The sequence below is a fragment of the Cheilinus undulatus genome, linkage group 1 (genome assembly GCF_018320785.1).
Source record: "Cheilinus undulatus linkage group 1, ASM1832078v1, whole genome shotgun sequence".
Classification (NCBI taxonomy): Eukaryota; Metazoa; Chordata; class Actinopteri; order Labriformes; family Labridae; genus Cheilinus; species Cheilinus undulatus.
Window position 1 is genome coordinate 18,911,109 of NC_054865.1, and position 15,496 is coordinate 18,926,604.

At 41.3% G+C, this 15,496-nt stretch overlaps 1 pseudogene; it reads left to right on the forward strand.

Annotated features, from left to right (window-relative positions):
• The first annotated feature begins 3,998 nt into the window (after positions 1 to 3,998).
• LOC121511907 lies at positions 3,999 to 5,249 on the forward strand (annotated as a pseudogene).
• The last annotated feature ends 10,247 nt before the right edge of the window (positions 5,250 to 15,496 follow it).

The following is a 15,496-nucleotide window of genomic DNA, read 5'->3' on the forward strand; positions in this document are numbered from 1 at the left end:
GCGTTTCTATGTGTGAAAAATTGGTGGGGCACCCACCCATTTAATGCTGTATAACAGTAGAACCCAAGTACTCTAATTACTGCTTTTTTTCCCTTTTTAGATGTCAAGGGGTCATTCATGGCATTACAAAGAACAAGAGTGGTTTCCTGTTACATACCTTACACATATCCAGAGAGAGGGAGGAAGAGAGGGAGGGGGAGAGAGAGTGAGAGAGAAAGAGAGAGAGAGAGAGAAGTACCAGTAAGAATTGAAAGAGAAGAGTGGAGTGTTACTGTAATTACCATCACAAGTCTAAATTAAGAATGCAATATTCAGCTCTCATGAACCAACACAAACAACCTGAGAACAAACAAACCCACTGGACCATAAGTCAACTTGGAATTATGGCACACAACCGAGAAGATCCAAACCTTTCTCAGCCCAGTTGTTCACTCACAACAACACACACAGCACAGTACTTCTGCTTTCCCTTTCAAAATAAAAGTATCCCAATAACTGCACAGTTTACCAGTAGGACACAGAACTTCCCTTAGGTGATGCTGACTTACAACAAAATGCCTTACACCACTTAAGGCTACAGGATACAAATACAGCATACAAACCTCACATGAATTCTTTCCATGACAAAAATCTCTCAGAAATCACACAATCCCACAGATCACAATTTAAATATTTCAGTCCAGCAATATAAAAAAAAACAAAATAGCACATCAGCCTTATGACAGGATTCTAAGATATAATTTTACTCACCAAAACGGAGTATCACTTGAAAAGAACAGATACTCGTCGGTTCTTTCTTTGGGCAAAGTTGTCGATGACTCTGGTGTTGAAGTCCTGTAGCTGCTGAATGAGTTGGCTTTCTATGGAGAGCATGGCCAAAGCATTGAGTCTGGGCTGTCCCATGGTGTTGCGAGTCAAAGTCTTTATCCTCTTCAAGGTGGAAAAGTTCCTCTCCGACTCAGATGTGGTCATTGGCGTGGTTATGATCATTTTCAGCAGAGCAACAGTCTCAGCAAAAGTCTCCTCTAGGTGATTATCATATATGGATTTCAAAAGAGACAGTGCCGTCCTACCAGTGTGAAGCTCAGTGTGACGGTACAGGGTACTCAACTCAGACTTCAACTTCTCCTTGTTTTCCACAGGCCACAGTTTTACAGCACAGTCGAGCTCAGATGTTGGGAATGACAGGACAAACTGTGGGAAATTAGAGCTGTCAACCAGCTTTGCAGCAATCAAGTGGTCACTCTGTGAAAACCTCTGTTCCACCTGAGAGCTGACTATGTCGCATGCCTCCTTCATCACTGATGCTGTGTTGGTCAGGCGTCGACCTGGCTCCTCAGCACCTTCATGAATCGTTGCAGCCAGTCCATCAGCTTGTTGCCATATTTTTAGTACATTGTCCTTGAAATGTGAGATTGCACTGCTCACCCCGGGTGCATCAATGCTCCGTTTTTGCAAAATGTTGTATAAAACATCAACTTCTGGCATGAGAAGAGAAAAAAATTCAAGCAGCTGCAAAAGGGCTCTGTCTCTGAGTTTTCTAGATAGTCCATACGCCTCACTAATGGTGGCCTCATCCCATCCTGGTTGAGTGCGTATGTCCTCCATACACTGAAGCAGGGCAGCTCGGTTCTCTCAAACAGCACTGACAGTTCTGCTCTTGAAGTTCCACCTCACTGCAGAGGGCTCTCTGTGTTGCCTCCGCAAGAGCAGCAACATGTTTGGGGGTGCCAGAGAAAAATGTTGCAAAGGCAGTTAAATCTGCGAAAAACGCCTTCATAACACTCATCCTCACAGAACACAGTTGCGAAAAGGTGAGGTTGAGTTGGTGGGCATAGCAGTGCACAAATTGGGCACGCAGGTATGTCTCTTTCATTTGTGTCTGTACGCCGCGGACGTTCCCACTCATTACGGTAGCGCCATCATAGGTCTGTGCAAACAGCTTGTCTACCAGCTTCAGTGGTTCCAGCACACCTTTAATGCTATTAGAGAGGCCAGCAGCAGTTTTATCCTTTACCTCCACAAACTCCAAAATCCTCTCTGTCACTGTGTTGTTGGGCAACATGTACCGCAGCACAATCATCATTTGTGATTTGCAGGAGACATCGGTTGTTTCGTCGGCCTGTACAGCGACAAATAATGTCCCCTCCACTTGCTTGGCTATCTCCTCCCTGCACACCTCATACATACAGTCTAACAGTTCGTTTTGTATTGTGCTTGATGTCCCTTTGAAAACTGGCTGAGCATCATAATGTCTCTGAAGCCTCGAATCCCCCTCGCACATAGTGTCAAAAATGCACCAGAATATTCCAGGGTTAAGTGATACAGCTGACTCGTTGTGGCCCCGCAGTGCCGTCTCACACCTTCTTACAGTTTAATGCACATAATGATCCGACTGAGCACATACCTGTTCTCCTCCACCTGACAGTTATGCTGCTCAATGGAGCATCTGTAAGCACCGTCAATTTGCGCAGCCACATGCACTCGTCCCAGTAACCCTAGTTTAACAGCATTATCAAGGCGACTCCCACTTCTCTCGTGTTTTGTTATCCTCTCTGAAAGATGTTTTAAATCCTTAAATCCTGCTCTGGACCAAGTACCGTCTCCTCCAAACAGCAAACATGGGAAACAGAAGAGGGATTTTTTTTTCTCTGCTGACTGTTAGCCACTTTTTCTTCGAGAACCACACCACATTAAATCCGTGGTTTGTCTTGTCAGTTTGAGTGATAACAATGTCCTGTGGCTGGTGGGGTCCAAGGCACTTTATTTCCAGTTTCTCTTGTAGTGTCAAGGTTTCAAACCTGTGCTCCAGTAAAAAATCCACCTCATTCATCTTTTAAGTTAGCCAGCGTTACAAAACGTCCCTCTAGGCTATCTTGTCATGAAATGGTTTGCTAACTTTTAGCAGTTCAGCGGCTTGAATGACAGTAGCCAATCACCAAAACTGCTTTGAATTATCAGCCAATCAAGTCTGTAAAATCGCATGACGTTTTAGTGGGGCTACAGGCTGAGAGCCCCACTTATCATTATTTCGTGGATGTGCATTAAATAGACAAACACTCTGAGCGTGCGCATTACAACTTTCCCATGTACATTACACACTAAGCTGTGAGAGAGGGGCTGGCCCCACATTGACCCTGCAGCCACCGTAGTTCGCTGTGGACGTAAATTGGGAGGAGAAAGACTTATATAATCATTAAAATAAATATATATTTCCAATTTAATCCAATAAAAAAGAATGCAAATGGTGACTATGCAATTATCACCCAATACTTAAAATCCAGTGGGGCTATGCCCCACCTGCCCCTAATGACCAGTCGCCACTGAGTGAATGTATGACTTTCTAAATGTTGTTTCCACTGTCAGAGAGATGGTTCATTCTTCATTACTGAAATCACAGTGAGTGTTGCTGTTGTTGTAAGTGGTGTCCCTAATATTTTGATGCTCTTGTGCATGTGAATGAGGTTGGCAAAATATCAAACTCCTCTATATGATGCTCCTCACACACCCACTACCACCTCAATAAGAAGCATAGGAGAATGATCAGCTTTCTGACAGTCAACAACATTTTAAGTTTAGTCTAATGTGGGAGTGGGCAAGCTCGATTTATGTAAACAGAAGAAGGATACTTAATGTCTGATATATTTGGTGTATATTTCACTAATTTATATTTATGTCTTATTTATGTTTTTGATTTTTCTTTAACAGATGGCAAAAGAAGGTGGTCACAGTAGGACTACTTTACCAAGGACATCTCTGGTGAAGTAGTCTGTAACATTTGTTCAGCTCTTGCAAGCCAGGGATCAAACAGGCAAAAAAACAAAAGATACAACCAACCTATGGCAGCGCCCCAAAGCCAAACACAGTGAGGCATATGAGACAGCTCAGGGAAAGATGGCCCAATCAAAGACAGTGTCACAGACTCAGCCCACACTCCCATAAGTATTGGATAGAGCCACAAAGTGGACCCCCAATGACTCAAGAGCAAAGGAACGATCATGGAAATGATTGCTACAGATATGCTGCCTTACGCGGTTGTGGAAGGTACAAGTTTTAAACAATGAACGGCTAAGGCAGAGCACAGGTATCCTCTGAAGAGTGAAAAGTATCTCCGTACTCAACTGATGGATGCAATGCACTCTCAAGATGAAAGAAAAGTTAAGCAACTCCGTTCAGTGGAAAATGTTGGAGACAGTATTGCCTTTACTACTGACTGTTGGTCTGGATCCACTGAGGCTCTCTTGAGCTTATCTGCTCACTTTATTGACAAAACCTGGGAGGGAGTCCAGGTTGTGTTGAATGTAAAGGACATGTTTGGGTCCCACACAGGAGAAAACATATATGAGACTTTCCTGACCTTACTTAAAGACTGGGATATTGACATACAGCATGTCCACCTGGTGCTGAGGGACAATGCTGCAAACATGATAAAAGGCACGAGGCAGCTGATGTGCTGCTACACTGCAGCTGATAATTACTGATGGTCTCAACTCCCACAGAATGATGGGGGACATACTGGCCAAACTTAGAAGCATAGTCACGCACTTAGTAGTCACTCAGTAGTAGTCCAGCAATGACTCTCTGTCATTCAGGAGGAGGTTGGTGTCCCTCAGCATTCCATAATCCTGGCAGTTACATCGAGGTGGAACTTCATACTTCCTATGATTGTCGGGATGCTGGAGCACAAGAGGGTGATTACAGCTTATTCTAGTGACCACGGTCATTTCATATGTCCAACTGCAGAAGATTGGGACCTAGCAGCAAACCTGGTGGAGACCCTGACATCAATGGAAGAAATAACCCTTGAAATGAGCAAAGCAGACTCCTCAGCCTCCTGCATTATACCCTGTGTAGCGGTGCTGTGATGTCTGTTACAGTCAGAGGGACCAAACACAGCAGGAATCAAGACTCTGACGAAGACCATGCTTGAAAGCCTGGAGAAGAGGTTCCCCAAGGTGGAAGAGGCAAAAGAAGTGGTGCTTGCATGTCTGCATGACCCACGTTACAAGGAGCAAGCCTTGTTAACAGAGACACTAGATCAAGCCAGAGCCTGGCTGACAGAGGAGGCAGAGACAACTCCCCCTGGCACAACACAAGTAGACACAATACCAGCAGACAGTGTTATGGATGAAGAGGGAGACCCCAAAAGACCAAGAGTGGAGGGGGGCCAGCCCCACAGCCTTCTTGACAGTCTGTATGACAGCATGCTCACCTCAGCGGGCCAGGACCAGGCACCTGAATGGGAATGAGGCACCTGAGGGGATCCCATTCTGACCAAGGGAGATGCTTTGAGGTAGAGATAATACAGCATCTGTGCAAGGTTTACAGAATTAGCTTTACTGAATTAGCCGTACCGCCCACAGGGGAACGGGCGGGTTGAGTGGTTCAACCATACACTGCATGACCTCCTGAGAACTCTGCCCCTAGAAAAAAAAGGAGGGGGTTGGAGCATTTGCCGGAGGTAGTTTTTGCTTACAACACTTCTGAGCATTTCAGCACTGGCTACACACCGTACTTCCTTATGTTTGGCAAGTCTCCCAATTTACCTTTAGACGTCCTGTTGGAGACAGCTAATTCTGGCAGCAGAGGCCCACAAATGAGGTCAGGGGCCACAGTACTGTGTAGGAGGGTCAGCTGGTCTATAAGCAGAATTGTGCCTTTAAAGGCAGACATCAATACAGAACGTGGTTACCAGGTTGCCTTACCAGGTTGTGGCACAGCCAAACTCAGCAGGGGCAGTTTATACCATTGTTCCTGTGGACGGCTCTCAGGCTCCAAGTAATGTCCATCGCATGGAGCTGAGGCCCTCTGGTTCAAGACAAGACAAAAACAAGTTATTGTGGAGTCCAGATCAGAGCAGTATATTGTATCCAGGATGAGGGGTCAGGCGATGATGCTGCAATGGTCCCGACAAGGTTGATGGAGCCAGACAGCAGGAGTACTGATCAAATGGCTGCATGAGCAGGTGCCTCTGAGGAGTTTGAAGAGGAGATGTGCACAGGTATCAGGGGATTGGAGCAAAGTGAGGAGGAGACCTCAGAGGCTGAGCTACCTCAAGAGGAGGATTCAGGGCCGTCAGAGGGTGAACGGTGCCCTTCTCCAGTGATGGTGAGACGGCCTACATGAAGCACAGCTGGAGTGCACACCAACCCCTACCATCTGCCAAAATCAGTGATCCCAAGGCAAGAGGGTACAGCTGGGACTAAGGTAGTGGCACAGCTCGACAGTCTTTGGTTATGCACCCTTAAAGATATTTTAACAGGGTTTATTGACAGTCTTTAGGGGAACCCCGTTATAGAATGTCATTGGTATATGGATCGTCCTGGGGTCATCAGGACGATGATCTAAGTTGAGGGGGTGAATGTAAGGCAGGGCAGCCACAGGACTGTCATAGGGGGGCGGGGCTCAGGTAATGGTGTGTCCAGGTGCAGGTGTGCAGCTGTGATTGAGAAGCTGGCTGCTGGGCATTGTGAGGCAGACGTTTCGCTGATCTCATGCTAGATGAAGAGGTATGAGTGAATTTTCAAATAACATACTGGGGGATGAGAGCTGTAGAGGTTGATCACGAGTTATTTATATCTAGGCTGTGCAGGTGCAGGGCAGCTCAAAAGAAGTTAGAGTGAAGTCTTCTGTGTCATGGCTTAATCGGTATGTGATTTTATTATGTATGTGAAATTTTGATATCATTTTTTATGTAGTGGCTACTGTGATTATTGATTATAGCTTTGTCTGTGTTGTGGTTTTGAGGGAGAGTTGGGCGGAACGGAGTTAAAGGAAAACTTATGCCACTATTTTACTGTTTGTGTGTTAATGCCTTTGTGAACCGACTTGCCACTAAAAATGGCATGGTTTGATTGATAAACGATTAATAAAACTGTGTAAAGATAATCCGATATTGTTTTCATGCTACTTGTGTGTGTGCCTGTGGGGGAATCTGCATTGCTTTGTTACACCTGACTGGCTCACTTGTTGCTCCTCTCCTTATAAAGTACATGTCTGAATTTCTTTCTTGAGGTCACCCAACATACTCAGGTGATCCTTAATGCAGCATGCAGGTGGGCACTGGCGCTCACATTAAAGGAAGATGGACTCCACTCAGCACGGACATTTCCAAAGCAATTCAGGATGAGTTACAGGAACTAAAGAGACAAAATGTTCTGTTAAGATAAAATAAAAGTTTGCAGATATGTTTTCTTGCTGAACCTGCAACAGTGCCTGGTTTTGACCATGGGGTTAGGCAGGCAGCAACTCTCCTCACCTTGCCTATCAGACCATTTTGTCTTACTGTCACCTGGTTTTCACCTACCAAAGCTCCAGAGTCACTCACAGTATCGAGCATGGAGTGGACTGCTGAAACACATGCACCTAAAATGTGCACCCCAGCTGTAAGCAAATGGTACCACCTCCAAAAACACAACTCTTTCCAAGCAGTGTTAATTTCATTAACAAAAATCATGACGAAAAATGTTTGCTAACAACCTTTTTTAATAAGGGAGATGGGACAAGGACAGGCTAAAAATAGATTACTGATGATAAAAACTGACGAAAAGTAGATTGCTTTTGTTACACAGATGAGACGAGGCTAAATATCCGGACATTCAGATTCTGTGATATTTCTCCTTTGTGTGTCTGACCTGCTGTCATTAGAGAGAGGGAGTGGTGTGCCTGTGTGTGTGAAGCAGTGTGACAGAGAGAGCAGCTGATAGGTAGATTAAACATGTAGATCTCTGTATTCAAGTGGTAGTTTTTACAAGAAATTAAACTAAAATGCAGCCAGCCTGCCTTTGAATTGTTTAAAAATTCTTATCAGCTGTTTAGTAGCATATACTCCTAATATTAGCTTCTGATGCTGTTTTACAGTAGCCCCCTCAGTCTTGGTCATAGTAGTAGTAATAAATAAAACTCAAAAACCTTGAACTTGGTCCAGTTAGTTAAAAATATTCATCCAAACTTGAAATCTGTGCTGAAATTGGTGAGACAAAAGCTAATTAGACTTATGTTACATTAGGAAGTGTTTAAAGAGGCTCAGACTTTTGGCAATTCAAGGAGAATAAAATTAACTTATTGTGATGTGTTCAAAGTCACATGGAGAAATTAGAATTGAAGTTTTTAGCAAGGAATCTGAATAAATGTGGTCCTTTAAAGGAGAAATGTTTGTTTAATTATTAGTTTAAGATAGCTGTAAACCATGAATTCAGTTAAAAAAACATATTGTCTCATTTGGCCGACCCAAATGCACAAATATTCTTCATAATATTACTAATATTATCAATGAAGAATTTGATAATTAGGGCACATTACTAAGAATACATTTTGAACAAAAATCAATGATTGTCATCACAAAAGTCTGTTATCCAATGTATGAGTATTTTCATCAGTTTATTTCAGATTATTATATGTATGCTATTTATTGTATAAAATGAGTGTTTAATTTTTTACTGTTTGGCTAATTTTTTTTAAGACAGAAAATAAAATGTGACTAAAGTAAAGACTAAAATGTAAGGACTTCTTGTCGTCAAAAACTGGACTAAAATGTTTTCTGCATTTTCATTGACTAAAACTGTGAAAGGCTGAACAGGGTTAAGCACTTGAAGCACCATGTACCAGCAACTACAGCTGACAAAACAGCAGTTGAACCTGATTCTACAAACAACATGTGACCAATCTCCTGTATTATCTTGTTTATCAAAGAAAGCTTACTTTGATCGGGGATCAGGGATCAGGTGCATCATCTCATCCAAATGCATTTCCTGGTGAGTATGTTTCAAAGAAGTCCAGTTTTCTTCCAGTGTTCCATTTCTGCTGCTTTGTCAAAAATTGTTACTGCAGCTTAAACTGATAGCAGTCTCTCCCGAACCATCAACCCAATGCTCTCAAAGGCAAAGTAGCATATCTCAATAGCACAAAACGCCTGCTTTGTCACGTACTCTTTAGAGCTCGTAACAAATGAAATACATTCCGCCTGGGTGAGACGTCATTCCCAGTTCTGACATGAGACTTCCAAGGTGAATGGTATGCAACACATTGTAGGATTCAAAAGAAAATCTGTACTTTTTTTTTTTAATGGCACCAGTTTTGAACCAGTTCACCCAGGAACTCTTCTGGGAGGTATCAAGGACAATTGGAGCAACGGTGTTGCGCTCAAATTAAGACATAAAAGACAGACACGCTGCCAATTATACACAGTAAACTTACCTGAGTAAATTTTACTCAAATTGAGTAAAATTTTACTCTGAAAAATATAACATTTGGTCCCAGTCTATTTGGAGTAAAATCTACTCTGCTAACAGAGTAATATTTTCAGAGTTGTTTTTACTCTAAAAAGTTTTAATATTTAACTGTAAATGATGATTATGTACTTAAAATAAAAAATAAAATAAAAAACAACTCTACAGCAATTGTACTCACTACAGAGTAATTCAGACCATAGTTTATTCATTATAGAGCTGTTTTTTTCTCAATACAGTGTTGTATTTAGTCCTTCCTGAGCTGTTTTTCATTCCTTATAGAAATGTTTCTACTCATTACGGAACAATTTCTACTCCATATAGAATTGAGTAATGGTTATGTAGAGCTGAATCTTTCTCTAAATGGACTGACCTTCCTCTTTATATAGAGCTACATTTTCCTCTTAATAGATAATTCTGCCTTTCCACCTATAAAAGGTGTAACAACAAAAGAGGAGTTTTTGCCTATACATATTTTACATGGTGTTCTAATATTAAGAGACAATTGCGATGAACATATGACAAGAACTCAGGAGCAGAGCATGAGACAAGGTGGTAAAGTTAAATAAGTTTATTGGACAACAATAGTGCAAATGATGGTGAGTGTACTGGCTGGTGGTTGGAAATAGCACTGGTAGAAAGACGGAGACTCTGCAAAAAAAACAGGACAAATGGAGTTGGACAAGATAAAAAATAAATAAATAAATAAAAATTCACGGAAAAATCACTAGATTATCAAAGGTTGAAAAGGAGTTACCTGACTAGAAGCTGCAGTACACAGGTGTCTGAAGGTTCATCACCTGGTGAGGAGATCTTGATTGCCAAGGATTATCTGCAGCTGGGACACCTGACAAGCTGCAGCTGTGACCGTCCATGAGTTACACCAGCTGAGCTGGAACTTGAGTGGGTGTGGTTAAAAGTTTTACACTGGCAGAATTTACTCTGTGTTTTTACTTCAACTCTCTTGGTGGCTGGTAATAATTACACTCAATAAAGAGTAGATTTTACGATTTTTGAGTAAAATACTTTTTACTCTGGAAAAATTACTCCCCAGATTTTCCCATGTAGTAGGAAGATTTGAGTTGTTATAAATTTTCAAAAATTTGGGGCATGTTTTTTCAAAAAAGGAGGTGCTGGTTTGGAGGACAAACCCATCTTTTTTTTTTTCTACCAAACAGCTCACCAATATGCAACCTTATGCCAAAGCTGCCCCTCTAAACATAAAATATCCATCTAGTCAAGGAGTAAATTATGACTTGAGAAAGTGTCAGCACAAATAACAGATATGTTGCCTGAAAAAGTATGAAGTTAAAGCAACTCAAGGACTTACAGGACCTCTCAGGAGACAGGTTGAACATGGTTTTTATGATTTTTTTTCAACCTTTGGCTGCTGATAAAATCATATGTCTGTACCTGTGTCTGTAATATGAAGAAAAACTAAGAGCTGAGGTTTTGTGAAGTGTTTTTCATGTTATTTTCTTCCATGATATGCATCGCTGCTGGACAGGATGATGGGAAGTGATCAAAGCATCCTCTGTGTCTGATTTCATCAAGTTATTAGTGTACTATCCACGATTTGTGTGTGTATAATTATCTTTGTATATTCATTAGTTTGCTCATTTATTACTTGTTTCACAATTTTCTATTTAGAGCATCAAATAATTAATTTTCAAACTTGATTAACTTTCCAATCATTTGGGGATTAATATTATAATCTACAAACTTCTTCCAGTTTCATGGATTCCAAGGAGAACTTTAAATTTGTCTTTACAACAGTCCAAAATCCAGGGCTTTAGATTTGATTTTCTCATTATCTGAAGAACAACAGATGCAGTCAAAAATCTGAACATTTAAAACTAAAGTTTGCCAAAACAAAAAGCTGTATGAGTCAGCTTATGAACAACACTGAGCGCAGGTATGATTCAATACAAAGATTTTGAAGGTTTCTCTCTGTTTTAGCTGACACATGCTGGCACTAGAACACATTATTTTCTAGCTTCATTGTGCATCAAAGTGATGTTTACCTCATTGTTCCTGCCACTATGAGCTGTAAGAAGACTTGCTAAGCTGGAAGAAGTGACCAGGGTCACAATGCAACAGAAAAAAAGTCTTAGAGCAGATTAGAAAGTATAATCTCACACAGTTCAATACACCATCATTGTGATCAATACAAGACACGGCAACCTAATCTCCTTAACACCCTTTGGAGCCCACCACAATTATGTTTTATCTGATCTGTTTCTATTTATTAGAAAGTAATTTACACTCATATATGAAAACTATAGTCAATAGGCGAGCTGTCCCTGTAGTAATGATGCCCAAGGTCAGGCATAGTGGCTGAAAGGTGGAAGCCAAGAAGGAGGTTTTCATAATATTTAGAAGAGCTGGTGTGAAGCACTTCCTCAAACAAAACTTTATTGGCAGATTCTAGAGCTGCAGAGCAAACAGGACCAGAATTAGCGCCCTCTGGTTTCCATCTGTTGAACATGAGTAGTCTACATATTGATGGCAGATGGAGACATACATTTATCAGAGTAGGTGTCCAGTGAGGGAGACAGGAGAGGATTAGAACCCAGATGAGGAGCCGGAGGTTCAAACTTTTCTCGGCTGAGGAACTGTTAACCAAGGACAAGCGTGTCCGCGAACCCGCAGTGATGAAAAATGCAGCCAATGCAGAAGTGCAGTTCCTAAAGTGTCCACTTAAGGCTTGACCCAAAAGCCCAAGAAGTCACATACACTCCCATTTTAAAAATAGCTGCTCATACAGGAATCCACATGTTCTCAGCTTGGTAAGAGAAAGCTTTGGTCTAAATAGTGCATGTCTTTATCAGCACAGAATGGAAGGGGAGATTTTATTCTAATTCATCAGTTTGATTTTGTGAAGGAAAGGAGCTGTACAATTAGGGTCATGGCTGATAGGACAGCAAGCAGGTTTGCCTGGAGGCAAGGCAAACTTGACCACAGTTTCATAATAGGTACATGGCGGTGTGTCAGCCCCCACTCATGCTGTCACGGCTTTCATACCAGACTCGTGTGTGCTGAGTGTTTCAACTGCATCTCCCTGTTGTCCCAGTATTCTCTTTCTTCATAAGTTTAACCCTAATAAAGGCCATAAAAAATAAACTTTTTTGTTTTCTTGGCTTTATAAATGTCATCAGTTATATGCAGGAAAGGAGCAAAGTCATGTGATCAACAATAAATAGGGATATCATTGAGAATGTCTCTGAAATGTGCATTATTTTTGTTAGTTTTTCACTCAGCTTTGTGCCATTTACAGGGTTGTTTTCTGCAAAACAGCTTAAGGTGTTGGACTCATCATTTTCACGAGTGATCTGTGTTTACCTTTTCATTTTGTTGTGTTGCATGTGTAGAATTTTTTGTTGTTTCCAACAATGAGTATGCTTCTGTTAGATTTGTAAAAGAATTGGCTATTAACCACAGAAAAGTGGTTGCCTATAAGCTATGTTGAGTCCCAGCACTTGAGCAGTTTGCAAGTCTGACTTGTTAGTGTGTGAGGAAATGAATATCTAGCCATCATGCAGCCATTACTTTGCAACAGTGCACCAAGTCTGAAAGTGGTGTAACTCCAAATTATCGCCTGTTACTAGGTTGATCTAAGGAGAGGTGGAGATAGCATTTTTAGTAATAATGACAACGTTCCCTGGGCTTCAGGATTCCATTTCAGATGACATTGCTGAGATGAGTATAGTGTTTATGGTTCTGGATCAAAGATGTCAGCAATAATGAATAATGTGAATCAAGGCTAGCTAAGATTAATTCTACTACTGGGGACATAAGGGGAGAATAGTCTGCCTGAGTGCATAGTCTATTGAAAGTAGCAAGGGCCTGCGGATAAAATGGAGTTGGGTAATTCATTCCACCATTAAAGTAAACCAGAGTAGAAGAGTCTAGACGGTGACTTAGGACCCTGATATAATGGGAGTACCAGGCACCTTTCACTGGCCGAGTATACTGGGCGAGAGAGAGTGTAGACCTGAACGAGGGATTTCAGGTAAACAGGAGCAGTTTTAGTGACTACTTTATAAGCAATGATTAGAGATTTGAATTTGATGCAAGCTGCAGCTGTAGATAGATAAACAGAAGAGTGGCGTGTACTGTCTGGTTGGTTAAAGACCAGACGTGCCGCTGCAATCTGGATCATCTACAGAGTATTAACTGTACATGCAGGGAGGCCTGCCAGTAATGAGTTCAATATTACAAGAGTCTGTACCAGGAGCTGTGTTACATGCTCTGTCAGGTAGAGTCTGATTCTCTTAATGTTACAGAGAGTAGACTGGCAAGACCAAGCAACCAAGGCCACATGACCCTTACACATTAGCTGGTCATCAATCATGACACCCAGATTTTGGGTAGACTTTGTGGGCATGAGTTTATTTTATCTGAGCTGGATATTAATCTGTGGTTGAATGGTTGTATTGGCTGGAATGATAATAAGCTCAGTCTTGGACAGGTTGGGTCGAAGGTGACATTCCTTCATCCACTTGGAAATATCCGCAAGGCAGGATGTGATCCGAGCTGAGAGTTGTGTCATCAGGTGGAAAGAATAGGAACAGCTGTGTATCGTCTGCATAGCAGTGATGAGAGAAGCCTTAAGAGAGGATGACTGCACCAAGTGAGGTGGTGTTTGGATACTCCTCCCCTCCGTGACACTCTAAAAAAATCTCCCTGTGAGGTAGGACTCGAACCACTGGAGGGCAGACCCTGAGACACTAAGTGCAGAGAGTAGGGAGAGGAGGATTTGGCTTCTGAAGTTATTAATTGAACTCAGTTATTAGATCCTGGGCAAATCCATCATGCAATGTTCTCATACCAGCGTGTTTGATTAAGAACTGGGATGTGTTCCTTTTTTCCTGTTCTTCCTTACATTTATCAGCCTTCTTCTCTTACATCCCTCACATGTGTACATAATTTTTAAAAGAAATATTAAATAATACATATAATCTAAGATAACAGAGCGCCATCCATTGAATGTTGACTGAGACATGATTGGATGCTGCAGATCCATAACTTAGACGAAGCTCAAACATCAAACTCAAACGCTGCAAATTAATCCAGGCAGACTCTCTACCTCCCTCATTTCATTCCCTCCCTCGCCTCCCTCCCTGTCTCCCCTCCTTCTGTGTCCTGGTGCTTAGAGCTGGAGATAAATGCTGCATAATATTGCACCTGCAGGTAAATATTCCTCATTTATGTCTCTGTATTATGATATATAAGTTTGTGATACTCATATTGACATACAGAAACTTTTTAACATTAACCTTAAATCAGATAATAGTCTGAGGTAAGGGTTACTAAGTAAATGATGTGATTTAGAGCTGCTGTTTAAAAATGAAATAAATCAACCATCCAGTTGGTTAGTTTTTTTATATTCATGAAGCATTTATATGAAAAGGCTCATTTTTAAATGTCAGCATTTTAAATGCCAAACTTGGATTTAATTTCAAAATACCAAGTCTTCCTGATGAAACAGATAACAGTAATTTCAAACAGATAATATTCAAGCTATTCTCATCTCATTTGGATTCAGACATTTCTTTCTATTTCACGTTGCTTTAGGATCACTTCTACTCCACTGCGCTCTGTTCTTCAGTACCCTAATCATATCTTTACCCATCTGTGCTAATTTCTATCATGATGACTATTTATCGATTTAAACCATTACCAGGCTCTTTTCTGCTCTCTTTTTCATTATTTTTCCAGTATTTTCTCCACTTTGCTCCACTTGTTTTCATCTTTTTTCATACATTTAGTGCTGCACTCCGCTGAGCAATGTGTAATTGTTAATAACTTCAACATGATTTGGATTCACTGATCTGGAAAAATGCCCGAGCTGACATATTGTAACAGCTTGTTTTGTCCAGAAGCAAAAAGAAGAAACAAAACTTCACAGTGTATTTTTAAAGCTCTTGCGAGGAGTTCTGAACTGGATGTACAGAAGATTGAAAATAGTACGAATGTGTTTGAATAAGCTACAACTAGGGGTAATCAACAAGACTTTGCTTGCTATGGATGTTTGTTTTACATCATGTTTTAAGATTGTATCTTGTGTAAAAGATGCAAACTTAATTTCAAATCATTCCTACAGTCTGTTACACTACTGCTCTGTCATTGTTAAGAAGCTGGCCGCCTGTGGGCTGAATGCTGAATGGGAGACTGAGGGCCCATGTATACCTCCTGTCCCATTCATTTTCATTTATATATTTCTTTTTTATTCCAAGTGGAGAGTCAAGGAAGCATGGCACACGGAG